The sequence below is a fragment of the Lagenorhynchus albirostris genome, chromosome 19, assembly GCF_949774975.1.
Source record: "Lagenorhynchus albirostris chromosome 19, mLagAlb1.1, whole genome shotgun sequence".
NCBI lineage: Eukaryota > Metazoa > Chordata > Mammalia > Artiodactyla > Delphinidae > Lagenorhynchus > Lagenorhynchus albirostris.
The window spans coordinates 60,610,013-60,633,057 of NC_083113.1; positions in this window are offsets into that span (position 1 = coordinate 60,610,013).

The window sequence follows — 23,045 nt, forward strand, 5'->3', positions numbered from 1 at the left end:
GTCTCTCCTTAAGGGGCTTTAGGTTCTCCCACATTGAGGGTAGCTGTGGTCTTTGAGGATGAAGGGGTTAAGAGTTCCCGGGCTGAGGGTAGTCAGTGCCTCTGAGGGTAGGGAAATTTGGCCTCTCTGCAGGGGCTATTTTTAGGGCGCCTAACCTCTAGGGGTTACTCCGGGTATTTGGGGGGTCTAAGCATCAGGGGATTTGGTGTTTCTGTGGGTGAAGGGACTTCGGGTCCCTGAAGCTGAGGAGATGTGAGGTCCCTCAGGTTAGGACCCGGGGTCCCTCCAAGCTGACGGGATTTGGAGCCCCTCAGGGTGAGGGGATCTGGGGCCTCCCAGCCTGGAATTTGAAGGCCTCGGGCTGAGGGTTTATAAGGGTTTCGCAGTTCCCGTCAGTCTCCCCGCTGTCCCCTCGCAGGGCCCACCCCGGCCCGGCGCGCGCTCCGGCTTCTGCAGCTTCGCGAACTCCTGAGGCGAGGCGAAGCGAAGGGCGCGGAGCCGGCTTGTAAAGCCCCGTCAGGTGCAAGCCACCAATCGGTGCTGCGACAGAAGCGGTCCCGCCAATAGGCGGCCGGGAGGGTGCGGAGCGCGCAGAAGGTCCCGCCCCACCGCTCGGGGATTGGCTGCTCTGGGTCCCGCGCGTGTCTGAAAGGAAGCCTCCAGCGCGCAGGAGCAGCTTCGCGGTTTTCCCTGACTGGTTTTTCCGCCCGCCGTCAGGCAGCCCGTCTTAATCCTGGAGCCTCAAGCGGGCGGTGGGTCTTTAGGGTGGCCGTGGCCGTCCAGTGCCCTGAACAAGGGTCTTTGCTCCACCGGACTGTAGTCGTGCTCCCGAACTTTCTCCTGGGCCCACCTGTTCCCTTCCTTGTAAAATCCAGTTTTGGCAAGAACTGTTTGGGATGAGTATTGCTTTATTCAGGGGAAAACTAGGTAATTAACTAAAATCTGATGAGACACAAAATAAACAACATACGTTCAAAGATTTAAACGCAACAAATGGAATAATAAGTATATTAGAAAAAACACTGGGAGAATTTTAAATCTCAAAGTAGAAGTGGCACGTAGGAGTAATCTGTATGTTTAAGCAATGTAGGTCTAAAAAGCCTTCGGAAATGAGATATAGATAAAACCAAAGAGCCCTGCAAGTGTTTTCCATTAAAGTGAGGCATCAAATTCGAGGACAATGGATCTGCAGAGGGGGCTTCACAAGATAAAATGGGGAGAGTGTTTCTGCCCCTTACCTAGCTTTGGTCACAGAAACGTAACATGATTTCCATGTGTTGGAAGCAAGACAACTGACGGTAGAATTATTGTCAAGGTGGGACCACGAGCGCTGGTTGGGGGTCTGGATGGAGAGATGTTACCAGAAAACTGGGTTTGCCTCTTGGTGGGTGTCGAGCCAAAAGACACAACCCAGCCAAAGATTGGGAGAAGGAGGGATTTATTACTCGCAGCAAGTAAGGAGAACACCAGGGATCTTGTCAAAACAGTGTCTCCCCAAACCCCCAAACTGGGGAAGTTTTAAGCTATGGGTACATGCGTGTTCATGGAGGGCCTTGGGCAGTAGGCAGAGTCCAAGCTTTAGATGATTGAAGTCTTGAGGGTCAGAAGCGGTCACCATCGGCCACCCTTAGGTTACATTTTATCTGGCGTTGATAGATGATGTAGATACAGATATCTATTCTTTTTCAGATTCTTTCCCCTTATAGGTTATTACAAAATATTGAGTGTAGTTCCCTGTGCTATCCAGTAGGTCCTCGTTGATTATCTATTTTATAAATAGCAGTGTGTATGTGTTAATCCCAAACTCTTAATTTATCCCTCCCCCTGCCTTTCCCCTTTGGTAACAATAAGTTATAAGATTTTATATTCCTCAGAAATGGGGGAGCTGAAAGAGAGGTATCATTTTCAATGGAAAAGCATTCAAAAGAAGATTGAAGCTTCAGCCAAGATTATTAGATGTACAGCCTTGGAAAAAAATCACTTAATTTCTGTAAAGTTGAGCTGACAAATAAGACAATAACCCTCCACTGAACTTGCTTATAATCAAGTGATGGAAATATCAAATGGAAGTGTTAGAAACATCTTATTTTACACGAGCCTTATACACTGCTCTACGTTCATTACAGTTTGGCTCACTCATCTGTTCACTGAAGTTACAATGTTCTCAAATTCTGTTACTGATCCTCCAGAGTGGGCCCCGATAAGGGTCCCCCTGCCCAGTGTCATTGGAGCCAACAGAACGAGACTGAGTTTGGTTCAGAAGCAAAGGAAAACTTTATATTTTGATCAGAGAATGGACAGGTGAGAGCGTGCGTTCCCCCGCGGGCTGTGGGCGGGGCTGCTGTGTAGGGATCCCGGCAGCCTCAGCGGGAGGGAGGGGGCGGAGCTCTCGAGGGCCGGGTTGGCTGGAGCTCAGGCTCTATATCGTGGAGTCGGCACGGGGCCCCGTGAGCTGAGGTGTCGACCCAGCCATTCTGCACTAGGAAATCGGGTCTGAAGTGCCGGGTGTGGGACCTCTGCATGCGGGACCCTAGGAGCACGTGAAATTAGACAAAGCACAGAGGAATAAATGTTAGACTTTATTTTATCGCCCAGATTCTATTTTTATCTCCCAGGAATTTTTCATGGGCTTTGCCGGTGACAAACCCCTCCTCTGCCTTTTGTCCCATTCCTCATTCTTGGGGCGCTGTGGGTGCAGACCCCTCTTCTGTAACTACTTTGTGCTGAGTTGGGAGTCCTCATACGCGGGGGGAGGGGCAGAACTTCTCCCCAGCAGCCTCCAGGTGAGGTTGATTGTCCCCAGGCCTCCTGCCTCACTGCTCGTCCGCCTGAGCGCCGGCATTGGAAGTGTTATAGATTCTAATGACCTTTCAGGGTCCAGGAAAGAGATGCGCAGAGACGCTGGGGGGGGGAGGCGGTTTTACCCCGCCCCACATTTGTTCGGCCGCCTTAGGCTGACGGTTTCTGCCAGCCTAGATGCTCTGACCGGTAGTCTGCGCTTTCTTCAGTTAGGCCCCTGAATCAACGTGCAAACAGCACCAGGTGTCAGAGTCCTGCCCGCTCAACTCCCAGACAGTCCAGGGCCGGTGGTGATCCAGGACCATGACGGCCACTGAGTCAACGGCCTTTTGAAGTAGCCAGGAGTCCAGCTGGTCTCATTGGCCGCCGTCACCGCGGTGTCTGTAGGCTTTTCTATGGTGACAGCGTGATATACGGTTCCCCCGCCAAGCTTATTAGCTCCCCTCTGGGTGCCGTAAGTCCTGCAAGCAGTAGTCTGCTCTTTTGGGGCACACTCTTGTTGTTTTCTGAGAGAAGCTCCAGGTCAAGTGATGGTCACACGAGTCGTCATGGTGCCCCGTTGCCCCCGGTTGTCTCTCTGGATGTCGGAGTTGGAGGCCCTCCTCACTCGAGGTCGGTGTGCCCACGGAGCGACCCCTGCAACTTCAGGGCATGGTTGGTGGTTAGGATCACCACGTGGGGTCCTTTTCCCTTAGGAGGGAGCCGGATTTGCGGGCTGCTGATTTCCAAGTTTTTAGATACTGCCAGTATCCTGGCTGGATGGGGCGGCGGGCCAAGCCCTTGGTGACCGTAGTTTATCCTACCTGGAGGGCATTCTTGCGTTGTTCCATTTCAAGTGGTCCCAGTTTTTGCACTAACACTCCAAGGGCGATTCACATTCTATGGGGATGTAAAGTTCAAAGGGTTTAGCTAAATTAGGGAGTTCCAGGGCAAGGGTCTGAATTGACTGCTCTTTGCATTCTTGAAAGGCCGCTTCTGGATTCTATTCGAAAGGATCATCATCTTTTCCTTTCAGTGTTTCATATAGAGGCCCAGCTATTAGACTGTAGTTAGGGATCCAGATGCAGCAATCCCCGGCCTCCCCAGGAACCCCTAAGCTGTCTTCAAGTTTTAGAAGGGGTCAGACTGCAAATGGCTTCTTCCCTTTCCTGGGATGGGCTTCTCCGACCTTCTGTGAGAATGAAGCCCAGGCAGGTCACCGCAGTCTGTGAGATTTGAGCCTTTTTCTTCGACACCTTCTATCCTTTATTGGCTAGGTAGTTCAGAGGCCTCCTTAGTAGGGCTGGCGATCAGAATGTCATCTGCATATTGAAGGAGGGTTCCCTTTTGCAGAGGTAGACCTTTTAGGTGTTTAGCTAACGTTTCCCCAAAGATGGTGTGGGAATTTTTGAACCCTTGGGGCAGGACGGCCCAGCAGTATTGTTTTTGTCGTATGTTGAGTCCTGCCACTCACAAGCCAAGATTTCTTGTGACTCTGGGACTAATGGAATACAGAAGAAGGCATCATTGAAGTCTAATACAGAATACCATGTCCTGGTGGATGGTAGAATGACCAGCAGGGTGTAGGAATCAGGAACTACTGGATGTATATCCTCGGTGGCTTCACTGACTGTCCTGACATCCTTTAACAGGTCCCCAGCAGCCCACGGGGCTCTCGTGGTCAGGCCCCTCCCAGGATACAGAGCTCCCCTGGACAGGTACCCCGGCAGGGCTGGGCTCACGGGAACCGTGCACATAGCCCTCATTGCAGAGCACCCCCAGATCACCTGTCGCTCAGAGCTGACACAGAGCACCTCAGAGCAGGACTTGAACTAACAAACAGCAGCTCCGACAGGTCTGTGACCCTGGGCATCACTCTGTGCGGGCTCCCTCTGCCTGGTCTTCCGGAGACTTCCACTGCAGCTGGGGCACCAGGCCCTGTCTCCACCCACCACCCCTCCTCTCCCTGACTCCTGGGTTCCTCTCATTAGGAGAGGGTCTCCTTGAAGTTGTCTCCCACTCACGGGCCAGATAAAATGATTAGAAAACAAGCCAGAGCTGCAGCCCCTTGTCTATCCTGACTCAGGAACCCACACCTGTTCCTTGGACCTGGCTGGTTCAGCGAGGTCCATTTGCTGCAACTGTGAGCCCCTGAGGGGTGAAGATTGGCTGACCTGGGCAGCCTGACCGTGCGGGCCAGCCCTCCCCAGGTGTGCCTGGGTTGAGGTCAATATAAACACCGCTCCAGGCAGCAAGAGCCCCTGCAGCTGTGCCTGACGCCATATTCTCTGCCCCGTCAGCAGTGTCAGGGCTGGGCTGGTGGGTGGGAGTGAGGGGCCACGGCTTTGTGGGTGGCCCGGTGTGAGTGGGGCTCTGCTGGACTTTCTGCAGGAGTTGCTAAGCTGCCACCTGCTAAAGAAGAGGATGTGTCACCCGTAACTGCCAGTGGAATTTCTCCCCGGGCAGAGGTGAGGAAGGAAAAAAGCAGTGGGGGCCTGGACAGGAGGGGTATCTCAGGCAGGGAAATGGAAAGCTTCCAGAAGAGAGACCGGGGCCAGGACCATCCTGGCTGGCCTGCAGGCACCAAGTCGGCTGGCATGCTGTCGCTGGGGTGGCTCCACGGCCCTTCCTGTAGGCTTTCAAGTCCTTGTACATGTTCAGGTGTTTTACCTGGGAAGGGTGGGAACAGTTCAGCAGCAGCTGGCCTGGGGCTCAGCTCACGTTTACTCACAGACGCCTCGGCACGGTCCCCCAGCTTTGCAATGAGGACGCTCCTTGCGGGGTGGGGGGCTGCTGGCTGCATGGGAGATGATTCCCCACCTCTGACCAACTTCAGAATTGTTTACCACTGGAGCAAGTACCCTGATAGGGTTTTCATCTGTATAACTGGTGGGTTCTGTTTTTTTTTTTTCTTTTTTGGTTCACGGTAGCTTTTATTCCTCTTTTTTGTATTTATAGATATAAGCCTGGAAATAATTCATTCATATAAATACATGTATATGAAGGGAATAACTTTTTTCTGTTTTTTAAAATTTTATTTATTTTAATTTTTGAATTTTATTTTATTTTTTATACAGCACGTTCTTATTGGTTATCTATTTTATACATATAAATGCATACATGTCAATCCCAATCTCCCAACTCCTCCCACCACCGACCCCCACGGCTTTATCCTCTCGGTGTCCATACGTTTGTTCTCTACATCTGTGTCTCTATTTCTGCCCTGCAAACCGGTTCATCTGTACCATTTTCCTAGGTTCCACATACATGCGTTAATATACGATATTTGTTTTTCTCTTTCTGACTTACTTCACTCTGTATGACAGTCTCTAGATCCATCGACGTCTCTACAAATGACCCAATTTCATTCCTTTTTATGGCTGAGTAATAGTCCATTTTATATATGTACCACATCTTTATCCATTCATCTGTCTGTGGGCATTTAGGTTGCTTCCATTACCTGGCTATTGTAAATAGTGCTGCAATGAACATTGCGGTGAATGTGTCTTTTTGATTTATGGTTTTCTCTGGGTATATGCCCAGTAGTGAGATTGCTGGATCATATGGTAATTCTATTTTTAGTTTTTTAAGGAACCTCCATACTGTTTTCCGTAGTGACTGTATCAATTTACATTCCCACCAACAGTGCAGGAGTGTTCCCTTTTCTTCACACCCTCTCCAGCATTTGTTGTTTGTAGATTTTCTGATGATGCCCATTCTAACTGGTGTGAGGTGATACCTCATTGTAGTTTTTTTTTTTTTTTTTAATGCCACTCCCTTCTGGCTTGTAGATTTTCTGCTGAGAAATCAGCTGTTAACCTTATGGGAGTTCCCTTGTATGTTATTTGTCATTTTTCCCTTGCTGCTTTCAATAATTTTTCTTTAATTTTTGCTAATTTGATTACTATGTGTCGCAACATGTTTCTCCTTGGGTTTATCCTGTATGGGACTCTCTGTGCTTCCTGGACTTAGGTGGCTATTTCTTTTCCCATATTATGGAAATTTTCGACTATAATCTCTTCAAATATTTTCTTACATCCTTTCTCTCTGTCTTCTCCTTCTGGGACCCCTATAATGCGAATGTTCTTGTGTTTAATGTTGTCCCAGAGGTCTCTTAGGGTGTCTTCATTTCTTTTCATTCTTTTTTCTGTATTCTGTTCCACGGCAGTGAATTCCACCAGTCTGTCTTCCAGGTCATTTATATGTTCTTCTGCCTCAGTTATTCTGCTATTGATTCCTTCTAGTGTAGTTTTCATTTCAGTTATTGTATTGTTCATCTCTGTTTGTTTGTTCTTTAATTCTTCTAGGTCTTTGTTAAACATTTCTTGCATCTTCTCGATCTTTGCCTCCATTCTTTTTCCGAGGTCCTGGATCATCTTCACTATCATTATTCTGAATTCTTTTTCTGGAAGGTTGCCTATCTCCACTTCATTTAGTTGTTTCTCTGGGGTTTTATCTTGTTCCTTCATCTGGTACATAACCCTCTGCCTTTTCATCTTGTCTATCTTTCTGTGAATGTGGTTTTTGTTCCACAGGCAGCAGGATTGTAGTTCTTCTTGCTTTTCCTGTCTGCCCTCTGATGGATGAGGCTATCTATCCTCATTGTAGTTTTGATTCGCATTTCTCTAATAATTAGTGATGTTGAGCAGCTTTTCATGTGCATCTTGGCCATCTCTATGTCTTCTTGGAAGAAATGTCTATTTAGATCTTCTGCCCATTTTTGTTTTGGGTTGTTTGTTTTTTTAATATTGAGCTGCATGGGCTGTTTATATATATTGGAGGTTAATCCTTTGTCCATTGATTCATTTGCAAATATTTTCTCCCATTCTGAGGGTTGTCTTTTCATCTTGTTTGTAGTTTCCATTGCTTTGCAAAAGATGTTACTTTTCATTAGGCCCCATTTGTTTAGTTTTCTTTTTTATGGCATTACTCTAGGAGGTGGATCAAAAAAGATCTTGCTGTACATGGACCACTTCTTCTTTGTGCATTCGTCTGTTGATGGACATTTTCGTTGCTTCCAAGTGTTGCCTATGGTAAATATTGCTGGAGTGCAGTATTGCCAGCCTGTGACCTTTGATTCGCATTTTCTCAGGTGAAAGGCCCAACAGTGGGTATGATTCATTGACTGGTAGCTCAGTGTTTACCTTTTCAAAGTACCTGCATTGTGTTTTCGTTAGTGGATCTTGCCACGTCCCAATTAACACCGAAGGTACGCATTTTTCCACAACCCATTCAGCATTTTTTGTTTTTAGAATGTTTGCTCATGGCCATTGTGACAGGTGTGAGCTGATAGGTTTTTGTAATTTGGATTTGCATGTCTTTAATAATTGCTAATATTCAGTATTTTCCCACACCTTTCTCTTTTATTTAGGAAAAAAAGTGTGAGTACAATATACCTCTTGAAATTGTCTTCTTGGAAGGTTGCCCTCTTTTGAATTTTGTGGTCGACTTTCGACCCCAGTAGTTTTTTGGACAGCAGGTGTCATTTATAGGCCTGCAATGATTGTGAATATTTAGTGACCATTAGCCCTGGGTTTAAAGCTGGTGTTGTGGGAAAGGGCCACAAGGCGGCAGCATTTCTCCCTTCCCAAATCTGTGTACTAGGGCAGCACAGCCTTTCTGGAAGTCCTGTTACTAGGCTGTAAATTAGAATGGAATGTGCCAGGAAAAAGCCCCTGAAGTTTATGCCTCATTACTTCTTGTTCGTTGTTTTAATTGTTTTAATCGGGGTAATGATTAGAATACAGTTTGTCCTAGGTGTACACAATCTGGTTCATTCGTACATCATGTATATCTATTCATGTACAGATCCTTTTCCCATGTAAAGGATTACAGAGTGTTCTGTACACCTCCCTTGCTATGTGCTCGGGCTTTTTGATATATGTACTTAATCTGTATTTATATAGGTTATGGTAAACCTAATCTTAATTTATCCATTGCCACCACCTTTCCTTTTAGATAAGCATAGTTTGTTTTCTAAGTCTGTGTGTGTCTTTCTCTGTGGAAATATGTCCATTTTTGTCAGTTGTTAGGTAACATGTATAAGTGATATCATCGGATATATGTCTTTTGCTTTCCAACATACCTCATGTTCTGTGATTATCTCTAGGCTCACCTATGGTGCCTCAAAGAGCAGTGTTTCATTGTTTTCCATGGCTAATATTCCATTGTGTACATGGACCGCTTCTTTATCCTTTCATCTGTTGATGGACATTTAGGTTGCTTGCACGTCTTGGCTATTGTGAGTAAGGCTGCAGTGCAGCTTTTGCAGCCTCTGTCTTCCGGATTCTGGTCTTCTCAGGTGAAGGGCCCAGCGGTGGGCCTGCTGCATCGAATGGTAGCTCAACTTTTACGTTTAAACGTAGCTCCTTTGTGTTCTATTGGCTGTTACCACTTTACATCTCACCAGCAGCTAGAGGGCACACAGTTCTCTAAAACCGCTTCAGAATTTATTATTTGTAGACTTTTTGTTGATGGTCAGTCGACTGTGTGAGTTGAAACCTTTTTGTAGATTAGACTTGCATGAGTGTAATAATTCCTGAGTTTCAGCTTTTATTCATTTTCCTTTTTTTAAAAAGACAGTGAGTAAAACTTACGTCTTCATATTATCTTCTTGAAAAATTTGCCTGTTTTGAATTTTGTTGGCCATTCCCTACCTCAGCACAACTTTTTAGGGCAGGTGTCCTTTACAGACCTGAGTCCTTGTGAATGTTAAAAGTGACCATTAGCTGTGGGTTTAAAGCCGCTGTTGCGGGAAACGGCCACGAGGTGGCAGCATTTCCACATTTCCAGCTCTGGGTTTTTGGGCAACAGAGCCTTCCTGGAAATCGTGTTAATAGGCTGCAAATTAGAGTGGAATGTGCCAGCCCAAACCCCCAAGAGCTTATATCTCCTTACTTGTTGTTTGTTTCTTTAGTTTAATTTTGATTAGGTATCAGAGCAAATTTGATAAAAATGTTGTTTCTCCTAGGTGTACAGAATCTGGTTCATCATATCAATGTATCTGTCTATTCATCTTTGGGTCCTTTCCCGTGTAGGTTATTACAGAGTGTTGGTTATTACAGAGTGTTGAGTAGACCTCTCTTGGTATTCCATACGTATTTAGTGATTATATATTTCATATGTCTTAGTACATGTCTGTTAACCCCCATATCGTAATTCATTCATTCCTTACACCTTTCCAATTGGTTAAACGTAATTTTATTTTCTTAGTCCATGCATTTCCTTCTCTTGGAAATAAGTTCATGGGTATCAATTTTTAGGTAACACCTAGAAGTGATGTCATAGGATATCTGTCTTTCAGTGTCTTTCTTACTTCAAGTTGGGTGATTATCTCTAGGTCTTTATATGGTGGTGCAAACGGCACTGTTTCATTGTTTTCCATGGCTAATATTCCATTGTGTACATGGACCACTTCCTCTTTGTGCATTTTTCTGTTCATGGACATTTTGGTTTCTTCCGAGTCTTGGCTATGTTAAATGTTCCTGTAGTGCAGTTTTGCCAGCCTGTGTCTTTTACATTCGGGTCTGCTCAGGTGATAGGCGCATCAAAGGACCTACCAGATCACATGGTAGCTCAATTTTTACCTTTAAACGCACCTCCATTATTTTCTCACTACTGACTCTTACCAGTTTACATCCCCCCAGCAGCTAGAGGGTACACAGTTCTCTCAAACCACATCAGCATTTATTCTTTGTAGACTTTTTGCTGATGGTCAGTCGACTGGTGTGAGTTGAAAGCTTTTTGTAGATCACATTTGCATGAGTCTAGTAATTCCTGAGGTTGAGCTTCTATCCATTTTCCTTTTTTGTAACAAGAGAGTAAGTCAAACTTACCGCTTCATACTACCTTCTTGAAAATTTTGCCTTTTTTGAATTTTTTTGGCCATCCCTCACGTCAGTACGTTTTTTGAGGGCAGGTGTCCTTTACAGCCCTGAGTCCTTGTGAATGTTAAGTGGCCATTAGCTGTGGGTTTAAAGACGCTCTTGCGGGAAACGGCCACAAGGCGGCAGCATTTCTAGATTTCCAACTCTGGGTTTTTGGGCAACAGAGCCTTCCTGGAAATCGTGTTAGTAGGCTGCAAATTAGAGTGGAATGTGCCAGGGCACACCCCCAAGAGCTTATATCTCCTTACCTCTTGTTTGTTTTTTAAATTTAATTTTTATTTATTATCAGAGCAAATTTGATAAAAATGTTGTGTTTGTTCTAGGTGTACAGAATCTGGTTCATCATATCTATGTATCTATCTATTCATCTTTGGTTCCTTTCCCGTGTAAGTTATTACAGAGTGATGAGCTCAATTTTTAACTTTAAACGCACTGCCATTCTCTTCTCTCTACTGGCTGTTACCAGATTACATCCCAGCAGCAGCTAGAGGGTACACAGTTCTCCAAAACCCTTTCAGCATTCATGTTTCGTAGACTATTTTGCTGATTATCATTCCGACGGTGGTAAGGTGAACGTTTTTGTAGATTGCATTTGCATGGCTTTATTAGTTCCTGATATTGAGCATTATTCCATGCATTTTTTTAAACAAAAAGAGAAAAGACAAAATGTGTGCAAAATATGCATCTTGACATTGTCCTTTTGAAATGTTGACGTCTTTTTTTTTTTTTTTTTTTTTTTTTTTTTTTTTTTGCGGTACGCGGGCCTCTCACTGCTGTGACCTCTCCCGTTGCGGAGCACAGGCTCCGGATGCGCAGGCTCAGCGGCCATGGCTCACGGGCCCAGCCGCTCCACGGCATGTGGGATCTTCCCGGACTGGGGCACGAACCCGTATCCCCTGCATTGGCAGGCGGACTCTCAACCACTGCACTACCAGGGGAGCCCTGTTGACGTCTTTTGAAATTTCTGGTCGATTACGACCCCAGGACATTTTTTGAGGCCCGGTGTCCTTTACAGTGCTGCACATATTTTGAATATTAAGTGACCATTACCTCTTGGTTTAAAGCTGCTGTTGTGTGAAACAGCCACAAGGCGGCAGCATTTCTCCTTTACCAAATCTGGTTACCAGGGCAACAGAGCCGTAATGGAAGTCCTGTTCTAGGTTGAAAATTAGAATGGGATGTGCCAGGAAAAATTCCTTTAAGTTTATGTCTCATTATTTCCTGTTCATATTTTTAATTTAATTTTTATTTTTTATCGCAGCAAATTTGATTACAATGGTTTTTTTTTGTTCTAGGTGTGCAAGATGTGGTTCTTTCACACATATACATATATCTATTCTTCTTCGGAACCTTTTCCCAGGTAGGTTATGACACAATGTTGAGTAGTCTTCTCTTGGTATTCCGTAGGTCTTTGGTGATTATATATTTCACATGTGTTTCTATATCTATGTTAACCCCAATATCGTAATGTATCCAATCCTCACACCTTTCGATTTGGGGAACCGTAAGTTTGTTCAATGAATCTGTGATTGCCTTTCTCTGTGGAAATATCTTCATTGTTATCAATTTTCAGGTAACACCTATAAGTGATATACGGTAGATGTCTTTCACTTTCTCACTTACTACAAGTTGCATGGTTACCTCTAGACTCATCTATGGTGCTGCAAATGGCATTGTTTCATTTTTTTCCCGAGCTAATATTCCATCTCTACATGTAACAGTTCCTCTTTGTCCACTCATCTGTTGATGGACTTTTGGTTGCTTCCATGTCTTGGCTATTGTAATACTGCTGCAGTGCAGATTTGCCTGCCTGTGTCTTTCCAATTCTGTCTTCTTATGTTATAGGCCCAGGAGTGGGCCTGCTGGATCATATAGTAGCTCAATGTTTACCTTTTAAAGGCACCTCCACCCTGTTCCCATTAGTGACTCTTACCAGGTTACGTCCCACTTCAAATTAAGGGTACGCATTTCTCCACAACCTCTTCAGCATTGATCGTTTGTAGTTTCTTTCCTGATGGTTATTCTGAATGGTGTGAGCTGATACCTCTGTGTGGTTGGATTTGCATGTGTCTCATAATCCTTTGAAATTGAGCTTTCAGGCATGTCCTTTTATTTTTCAAACGGTTATTACAGCTTAGTTCTTCAAATGGTTTTCTTGAAATATGTGCCACATTTTGAAATACTTTGGCCTTTACCTCCCGCAAGACATGATGAAGGCAGGTGTCCTTTACAGCCCTGCAGGACTTGTTCATATGAAGTGACAATTAGCATAAGTTTTAAAGCTGCTTTTTCAGATAATGGCCAGAGGGTGGAGCATTTCATAATTCTATGAAACGTAACTGAACACACAATATATATTTTTTCTTTTAAATTTCCATTGTTACTTTTTTAAAGTACAATTATAATTGAAGTTCTTTGTAACAAGTGAAATTTAAAAAATTAAAGGAAAAGATAATATTTTACCACTTGCCATCCTTTCCCATTTACTGAAACGACCAGCATAATGTGTAAATTTCTCATTTTATCCAGGTGTTCTATACATCTGGAATATCATGCTTCTCACTGTAGAAAAACAGATTTAGCTCTCACACTTTTTATAGGCTACATAACAGTCCATAGAACAGAAGTACCAACTATTTCAGACTTAGCTTTTTGAGGGACACTCAGGTTACTTTCTGTTTTATTTTGTTGTTCTTTTTTTTGGGGGGGTAGGAGTTTATTATTTATTTATTTATTTTTGTTGTGTTGGGTCTGAGTTTCCGTGTGAGGGCTTTCTCTAGTTGTGGCAAGTGGGGGGCCACTCTTCATCTCGGTGTGCGGGCCTCTCACTATTGCGGCCTCTCTTGTTGCAGAGCACAGGCTCCAGATGCGAGGGCTCACTGGTTGTGGCTTATGGGCCTAGTTGCTCCATGGCATGTGGGATCCTCCCAGACCAGGGCTCGAACCTGTGTCCCCTGCATTAGCAGGCAGATTCTAACCACCGCACCACCAGCGAAGCCCCCTATTTTGTTGTTCTGCTAGTTTGTTTTAACCCAAGAAAATATTTTTTTAAATACAAAAAAACAAAATTAAGCTAGGGGTAAGGATTAGGGTTTAGGTTAAGGTTTAGGGTTAGGATATGGGTTAGGATTATTGTACGGCTTAGAGTTTGGTTTAGGGTTAGGGTTATGGTACGGGTTAGTGTTAGGGTACAGTTTAGGGTATGGCTATGGTTTAGTGTTAGGGTACGGGTTAAGGTATGGGTTAGTGTTAGGGTATGGGTTAGGATTACGGTTTACGTTCAGGGTTATGGTTAGGTTTAGTGTATGGGTTAGTGTTAGGTACGGGTTAGGGTAAGGGTTAGGGTTAGGTTTAGTGTTAAGGAAGGGGTACAGTTTAGGGTACAGTATAGGGAACAACAAAGGGTTAGCGTTAGGGTACGTGTTAGGGTACAGTTTAGTGTTAGTGTACGGGTTAGGATTAAGGTATGGTTTAGGGTAAGGTTTAGGGTTACGGTTAGGGAACGGGTATGGTTTGGGGTACAGTTTAGGGTATGACCACGGGTTAGGAGTAGGGTAAGTGTTAGGGTACGGTTTAGTGTTAGTGTACAGGTTAGGATTATGGTATGGGATAGTGTAAGGGTTAGGGTTAGGGTTAGGGAATGGGTACGGATTAGGTTACAGGTTAGGGTATGACAACGGGTTAGGGTTAGGGTACGTGTTAGTGTATGGGTTAGGATTAGGGTACGGGTTAGGTTATGGGTTAGTGTTAGGGGATGGGTTAGGATTAGGGTACGGGTTATGGTACGGTTTAGGGAAAGGGTTAGGATACGGGGTAGGGTTAGGATAAAGTTTAGTGTATGGCTATGTGTTACTGTTAGGGTACATGTTAGCGTATGGGTTAGTGTTCGTGTACAGCTTAGGGTGAGGGTTAGGGTTAGGGAACGGGTATGGTCTCAGGTACAGGTTAGGGTACGGTAGCGGGATAGGGTTAGGGTACGTGTTAGGATGAGACTTCTTTGTAGTGCAGATTTGAATTTCCTGCTTGCTTGGTTGGCCAAAAAAGGCGTATGCGTTTTTTCCTGAATATATTCAGGAAAAAACGCATACGCCCTTTTTGGCCAAGTGCATCGTTGCCGAAGATCTGCCGCTTTTCATATGCTTTAAATGCAATTCCAGTCTACCTCCTGAAATCGGTTTCCTGCAATTGTGCCTTGCTTTCAAGTCCTCTTCGCAGCCTTACCTCAATATATTTTTGGACGATAGTTGTCCTTTATAACTCTGCAGGTTGGTGAATTGCAGTGACCCTGAGCTCCTTTTTTCAACTCGCTTTCTGTGAGCTGGCCGCAAATCAATAGGATTGCTTCAGGCCCTATTCTGGTTCCGGCATGGCACGCTGAGTCTTTGGTTAATTCTACATCCTGGTGGGAAATTAGAGTGAAATGTGCCCGTCCAAACACCTACAGCTAGTCTCTCATTGGTTCTCCCTATTCCCGTTCATCCTGTGCAGAAGTTGCAGAGTGTGCCAAACAGGAGGTTACAAGCACTGACTCTCCAAGTGGGGAGATTGTTAGTAAAGCGTCTGGAATGGCGAACCCGAGTACCAGAGGACGAATAATGAGATGCGTTTTAGAAACCTTGCCCGATCACACTGTGGACCATCCTCTGGGTTTCCCACGCATGTTTTAGCTGTAGGAAGAATCCCTTAAACCTGGAGAGTTGGGACCCATGGAATGGGTAGCACGTAGTACTACTTCAAAGGGTCTGCATTTGCTCACCGAACCTCACCAATTCTCTCAGCCCCAAGTGTCCAGCCTTATGTCTCACCCAGCTGTTGGTGTAGATGTGGTAAATCCAGGTTTCTTCACAAGCCTGAACGAATTATTTAAGAATTTCTCTCTCTTTCACTGTCTTTGTGTTTTGATTTTGAAATTTATTTTTATAATGGGGTTTAGCTGATTTGCACTGCTGTGTTTATGCCGCTCGATGCACACTTGATCCTCTTACGGAGACCTATAAATACATAGGTTTTAAGATTCTTACTAGTCAGATGTATTCCTCTGCGGTGAATAGGGGGTGTTGAGTCCACTTCGTTGAACAAGGAGTATATCTTGTCTATTACTGGCTTATGGAACGGTATCTGTGCTAATTTCAATCTCTGGTTTTATGCAGCACCCCAACTCACCTTTCCCCTTAAGCAAGCAAAAGTTTGTTTTCTAAATGTGAGACTCTGTTCTGTTTTGTAATTCAGTTCATGTGTAGCCAAGTTTACATTCCCTCTATAAGTGTTACCTTATGACTAGTTTCTTTTTCTGTGTGACTTATTTCACTCAGAATCATCATACCTAAATCCACTCATTATGCTGCTATGGGCCTGATGACATTGATTTCATTGTGGAGTGATATTCCATTGTATGTAAGTACCACAACTTCTTTATCCATTTTTCTCTTTCTGGGATATTTAAGTTGTTCCGTTGTCGAGGTTCTTGTAAACACAGCAGCCCTAAACTTTGGGGTGACTGTGTCTTGTTGATTTTAATTTTCCTAAGCTATAGGGCCATAGGTGGAAGTGCCCGAGTCTCTGTAGCTTTGTTTTTTAGAGGTTTCAGGAAACACCATACACTTCTCCAGAGTGGCTGTTGGCAATTTACATCCCGCCCATCAGCATAACAAGGCTCCCAGTTCTCCATGGCCTGTCCTGCCTTTCTGGATTTTACACTTTTTTCAGATGGCCCTTTTGACCGGGGGGAAGTGAGACTTCATTGTAGTGCAGATTTCCTTTGCAAGCTTGCTTGGTTGGCCAAAAAGGGCGTATGCGTTTTTTCCTGAATATATTCAGGAAAAAACGCATACGCCCTTTTTGGCCAAGTGCATCATTGTGGACGTTCTGCCTCTTTTCCTATGCTTTAAATGCAATTCCAGTCTACCTCCTGAAATCTGTTTCCTGCAATTGTGCCTTGCTTTCAAGTCCTCTTTGCAGCCTTACCTCAATATATTTTTGGACGATAGTTGTCCTTTATAACTCTGCAGGTTGGTGAATTGCAGTGACCCTGAGCTCCTTTTTTCAACTCGCTTTTTTGCGAGCTGGACGCAAAACGGCAGGATTGCTTCAGGCCCTAATCTGGTTCCGGCGTGGCACGCTGAGTCTTTAGTTAATTCTTCTTCTTGGTGGGAAATTAGAGTGAAATGTGCCCGTCCAAACAACTACAGCTAGTCTCTCATTGGTTCTCCCTATTCCCGTTCATCCTCCGCAGAAATTGCAGAGTGTGCCAAACAGGAGGTTACAAGCACTGACTCTCCAAGTGGGGAGATTGTTAGTAAAGCATCTGGAATGGCGAACCCGAGTACCAGAGGACGAATAATGAGATGCGTTTTAGAAACCTTGTCCGATCACACTGTGGACCATCCTCTGGGTTTCCCACGCATGTTTTAGCTGTAGGAAGAATCCCTTAAACCTGGAGAGTTGGGACCCATGGAATGGGTAACATGCAGGATTACTTCAAAGGGTCTGCATTTGCTCACCGAACCTCACCAATTCTCTCAGCCCCAAGTGTCCAGCCTTATGTCTCACCCAGCTGTTGGTGTAGATGTGGTAAATCCAGGTTTCTTCACAAGCCTGAACGAATTATTTAAGAATTTCTCTCTCTTTCACTGTCTTTCTGTTTTGTTTTTGAAGTTTATTTTTATAATGGGGTTGAGCTGATTTTCACTGCTGTGTTTATGCGTCTGTACACACACTTGATTCTCTTACGGAGACATATAAATACATAGATTTTAAGATTCTTACTAGTCAGATATATTCCTCTGCGGTGAATAGGGGGTGTTGAGTCCACTTCGTTGAGCAAGGAGTAGGTCTTGTCTATTACATATTTGGCTTATGGAACGGTATCTGTGCTAATTTCAATCTCTGGATTTATGCAGCACCCCAACTCACCTTTCCCCTTAAGCAAACATGTTTGTTTTCTAAATGTGAGACTCTGTTCTGTTTTGTAATTCAGTTCATGTGTAGCCAAGTTTACATTCCCTCTATAAGTGATATCTTATGATAAGTTTCTTTATCTGTGTGACTTATTTCCTTAGAATCATCATACCTAAATCCACTCATTATGCTCCTACGGGCCTGATGATATTGATTTCATTGCTGAGTGATATTCCATTGTACATAAGTACCACAACTTCTTTATCCATTTTCCTCTTTCTGGGATATTTAAATTGTACCGTAGTCGAGGTTCTTGTAAACACAGCAGCCCTAAACTTTGGGGTGGCTGTGTCTTGTTGATTTTAATTTTCCTAAGCTATAGGGCCATAAGTGGAAGCAACCTAGGCTCTGTAGCTTTGTTTTTTAGAGGTTTCAGGAAACACCATACACTTCTCCAGAGTGGCTGTTGGCCATTTACATCCCGCCCATCAGCATAACAAGGCTCCCTGTTCTCCATGGCCTGTCCTGCCTTTCTGGTTTTTACACTTTTTTCAGATGGCCCTTTTGACCGGTGGGAAGTGAGACTTCATTGTAGTGCAGATCTCCGTTGCAGGCTTGCTTATTTGGACAAAAAGAGCGTATGCGTTTTTTCCTGCATGTATTCAGGAAAAAAACGCATATGCCCTTTTTGGCCAAGTGCATCATTGTCGAAGTTCTGCCGCTTTTCATATGCTTTAAATGCAGTTTCCATCTACCTCCTGAAATATATTTCCTGCAATTGTGCCATGCTTTCAAGTCCTCTTCGCAGCCTTACCTCAATATATTTTTGGACGATAGCTGTCATTTATAACTCTGCAGGTTTATTAATTACAGTGCCCCTGAGGTCCTTTCTTCAACTTGCTTTCTTGTGGGCTGGCCGCAGAACTGCAGGATTGCTTCAGGCCCTAATCTTGTTTCATCACGGCATGCTGAGCCTTTTGTTAATTCCTCTTCCTGGTGGGAAATGAGAGTGAAATGTGACCGTCCAAACACCTACAGCTAGTCTCTCATTGGTTCTCCCTATTCCCGTTCAACCTCCGCAGAAATTGCTAACTGTGCCAAACAGGAGTTTTAAGGCACTGACTCTCCACGTGGGGAGATTTTTAGTAAAGCGTCTGGAATGGCGAACCCGTGTACCAGGGGACAAAAAATGAGATGGGTTTTAGAAACGTTGCCCGATCACATGGTGTACAATCCTCTGGGTTTCCCATGCATGTTTTAGCTGTAGGAAGAATCCCTTAAACCAGGAGAGTTGGGACCCATGGAATGGGTAGCATACAGTATTACTTCAAAGGGTCTGCATTTGCTCACCGAACCTCACCAATCCTCTCAGCCCCAAATGTCCTGCCTTATGTCTCACCCAGCTGTGGGTGTAGATGTGGTAAATCCAAGTTTCATCACAAGCCCTGAACGAATTATTTAAGAACTTTCTCTCCTTCACTGTCTTTGTTTTTGAAATTTATTTTAATCGTGGGGTTTAGTTGATTTTCACGGCTGTGTATACTGCTCTACACACACTTGATTCTCTTACGGAGACATATAAATACATATGTTTTAATATTCTTATTGTCAGATATATTCCTCTGCGGTGAATAGATGGTGTTGAGTCTAATTCGTTGAGCAAGGAGTATATCTTGTCTATTACATATTTGGCTTATGGAATAGTATCTGTGCTAATTTCAATCTCTGGTTTTACGCAGCACCCCAACTCACCATTCCCCTTAAGAAATCATAAGTTTGTTTTCTAAATGTGAGACTCTGTTCTGTTTTGTAATTCAGTTCATGTGTAGCCAAGTTTACATTCCCTCTATAAGTGATATCTTATGATAAGTTTCTTTTTCTGTGTGACTTATTTCCTTCGAATCATCGTACCTAAATCCATTCATTATGCTTGTACGAGCCTGACTCCATTGATTTCATTGTTGAGTGATATTCCATTGTACGTAAGTACGAAAACTTCTTTATCCATTTCTCTCTTTCAAGGATATTTAATTTGTACCGTAGTCGAGGCTCTTGTAAACAGAGCAGCCCTAAACTTTGCGGTGGTTGTTTCTTGTTATTTTAATTTTCCTGAGCTATAGTGCTATAAGTGGGTTTAGGATTAGGGTTAAGGTTAGGGTTAGGGAACGGGTATGGTTTACGATGCGACAATGGTTTAGGGTGAGCGAAAGTGTTAGGGTACAGGTAAGTGTTAGTGTACCGTTTAGGATTAGGGTAAGTGTTAGGGTAATGCTTTGGGTTAGGGTTACGGTTAGGGAACGGGGACGGTTTAGGGTACAGGTAAGGGTAGGACAACGGTTTAGGGATAGCGTACATGTAAGGGTAAGGTTTAGTGTTAGCGTACAGGTTAGGATTAGGGGACGGGTTAGGGTAAGGCTTCAGGTAAGGGTTAGGGTTAGGGTTAGGGGAGAGGGACAGTTTAGGGTACAGGTTAGGGTGCGAAAATGGTTTAGGATGAGCGTACGTGTTAGGGTACGGGTTAGTGTTAGCGTACGGGCCAGGATTAGTTGACGGGTTAGGGTAAGGCTTCGGGTAAGGGTTAGGGTTAGGGTTAGGGTTAAGGGACGGGGACGGTTTAGGGAACAGGTTAGGGTACGACAACGGTTTAGGGTGAGCGTACGTGTGAGGGCACGGGTTAATCTTAGCATACGGGTTAGGATTAGGGGACGGGTTAGGGTAAGGCTTCAGGTAAGGGATAGGGTTAGGGTTAGGGGATGGGGACGGTTTAGGGGACAGGTTAGGGTATGACAAAGGTTTAGGGTAATGTAAGTGTGAGGGCACGGGTTAGTGTTAGCGTACGGGTTAGGATTAGGGGACGGGTTAGGGTAAGGCATCGGGTAAGGGTTAGGGTTAGGGTTAAGGTTAGGGTTAGGGGATCGGGACAGTTTAGGGGACAGGTGAGGGTACGACAATGGTTTAGGGTGAGTGTACGTGTGAGGGCACGGGTTAGTGTTAGCGTACGGGTTAGGATTAGGGGACGGGTTAGGGTAAGGCTTCGGGTTAGGGTTAGGGTTAGGGGACGGGGACGGTTTAGGGGACAGGTTAGGGTACGACAACGGTTTAGGGTGAGCGTACGTGTGAGGGCACGGGTTAGTGTTAGCATACGGGTTAGGATTAGGGGACGGGTGAGGGTAAGGCTTCGGGGAAGGGTGAGGATTAGGGTTCGGGCTAGGGTTAGGGTTAGGGGACGGGGAAGGTTTAGGGTCCAGGTGAGGGTACGACAACGATTTACGGGTAGTGTACGTGTGAGGGCACGGGTTAGTGTTAGTGTTCGGGTTAGGATTAGGGGACGGGTGAGGGTCAGGCTTCGGGTTAGGGTTAGGGTTAGGGGACGGGGACGGTTTAGGGTCCAGGTGAGGGTCCGACAACGCTTTAGGGGGAGCGTGCTTGTGAGGGCGCGGGTTAGTGTTAGCGTACGGGTTAGGATTAGGGGACGGGTGAGGGTCAGGCTTCGGGGAAGGGTTAGGGTTAGGGTTCAGGCTACGGTTAGGGTTAGGGGACGGGGACGGTTTAGGGTCCAGGTGAGGGTCCGACAACGCTTTAGGGGGAGCGTGCGTGTGAGGGCGCGGGTTAGTGTGAGCCTACGGGTTAGGATTAGGGGACGGGTGAGGGTCAGGCTTCGGGGAAGGGTTAGGGTTAGGGTTCGGGCTAGGGTTAGGGTTAGGGGACGGGGACGGTTTAGGGTCCAGGTGAGGGTCCGACAACACTTTAGGGGGAGCGTGCGTGTGAGGGGGCGGGTTAGTGTTAGCGTACGGGTTAGGATTAGGGGACGGGTGAGTGTCAGGCTTCGGGGAAGGGTTAGGGTTAGGGTTCGGGCTAGGGTTAGGGTTAGGGGACGGGGACGGTTTAGGGTCCAGGTGAGGGTCCGACAACGCTTTAGGGGGAGCGTGCTTGTGAGGGCGCGGGTTAGTGTTAGCGTACGGGTTAGGATTAGGGGACGGGTGAGGGTCAGGCTTCGGGGAAGGGTTAGGGTTAGGGTTCGGGCTAGGGTTAGGGTTAGGGGACGGGGACGGTTTAGGGTCCAGGTGAGGGTCCGACAACGCTTTAGGGGGAGTGTGCGTGTGAGGGCGCGGGTTAGAGTGAGCGTACGGGTTAGGATTAGGGGACGGGTGAGGGTCAGGCTTCGGGGAAGAGTTAGGGTTAGGTTTCGGGCTAGGGTTAGGGTTAGGGGACCGGGACGGTTTAGGGTCCAGGTGAGGGTCCGACAACGCTTTAGGGGGAGCGTGCGTGTGAGGGCGCGGGTTAGTGTGAGCGTACGGGTTAGGATTAGGGGACGGGTGAGGGTCAGGCTTCGGGGAAGGGTTAGGGTTAGGGTTCGGGCTAGGGTTAGGGTTAGGGGACGGGGACGGTTTAGGATCCAGGTGAGGGTCCGACAACGCATTAGGGGGAGCGTGCGTGTGAGGGTGCGGGTTAGTGTTAGCGTACGGGTTAGGATTAGGGGACGGGTGAGGGTCAGGCTTCGGGGAAGTCTTAGGGTTAGGGTTCGGGCTAGGGTTAGGGTTAGGGTACGCGGACGGTTTAAGGTCCAGGTGAGGGTCCGACAATGCTTTAGGGGGAGCGTGCGTGTGAGGGCGCGGGTTAGTGTGAGCGTACGGGTTAGGATTAGGGGACGGGTGAGTGTCAGGCTTCGGGGAAGGGTTAGGGTTAGGGTTCGGTTTAGGGTTAGGGTTAGGGGACGGGGACGGTTTAGGATCCAGGTGAGGGTCCGACAACGCTTTAGGGTCAGTGTGCGTGTGAGGGCGCGGGTTAGTGTGAGCCTACGGGTTAGGATAAGGGGACGGGTGAGGGTCAGGCTTCGGGGAAGTGTTAGGGTTAGGGTTCAGGCTAGGGTTAGGGTTAGGGAACGGGGACGGTTTAGGGTCCAGGTGAGGGTCCGACAACGCTTTAGGGGGAGCGTGCGTGTGAGGGCGCGGGTTAGTGTTAGCGTACGGGTTAGGATTAGGGGACGGGTGCGGGTCAGGCTTCGGGGAAGGCTTAGGGTTAGGGTTCGGTCTAGGGTTAGGGTTAGGGGACGGGGACGGTTTAGGGTCCAGGTGAGGGTCCGACAACGCTTTAGGGGGAGCGTGCGTGTGAGGGCGCGGATTAGTGTTAGCGTACGGCTTAGGATTAGGGGACGGGTGAGGGTCAGGCTTCGGGGAAGTGTTAGGTTTAGGGTTCGGGCTAGGGTTAGGGTTAGGGGACGGGGACGGTTTAGGGTCCAGGTGAGGGTCCGACAACGTTTTAGGGGGAGCGTGCATGTGAGGGCGCGGGTTACTGTTAGCGTACAGGTTAGGATTAGTGGACGGGTGAGGGTCAGGCTTCGGGGAAGGGTTAGGGTTAGGGTTCGGGCTAGGGTTAGGGTTAGGGGACGGGGACGGTTTAGGGTCCAGGTGAGGGTCCGACAACGCTTTAGGGGGAGCGTGCTTGTGAGGGCGCGGGTTAGTGTGAGCGTACGGGTTAGGATTA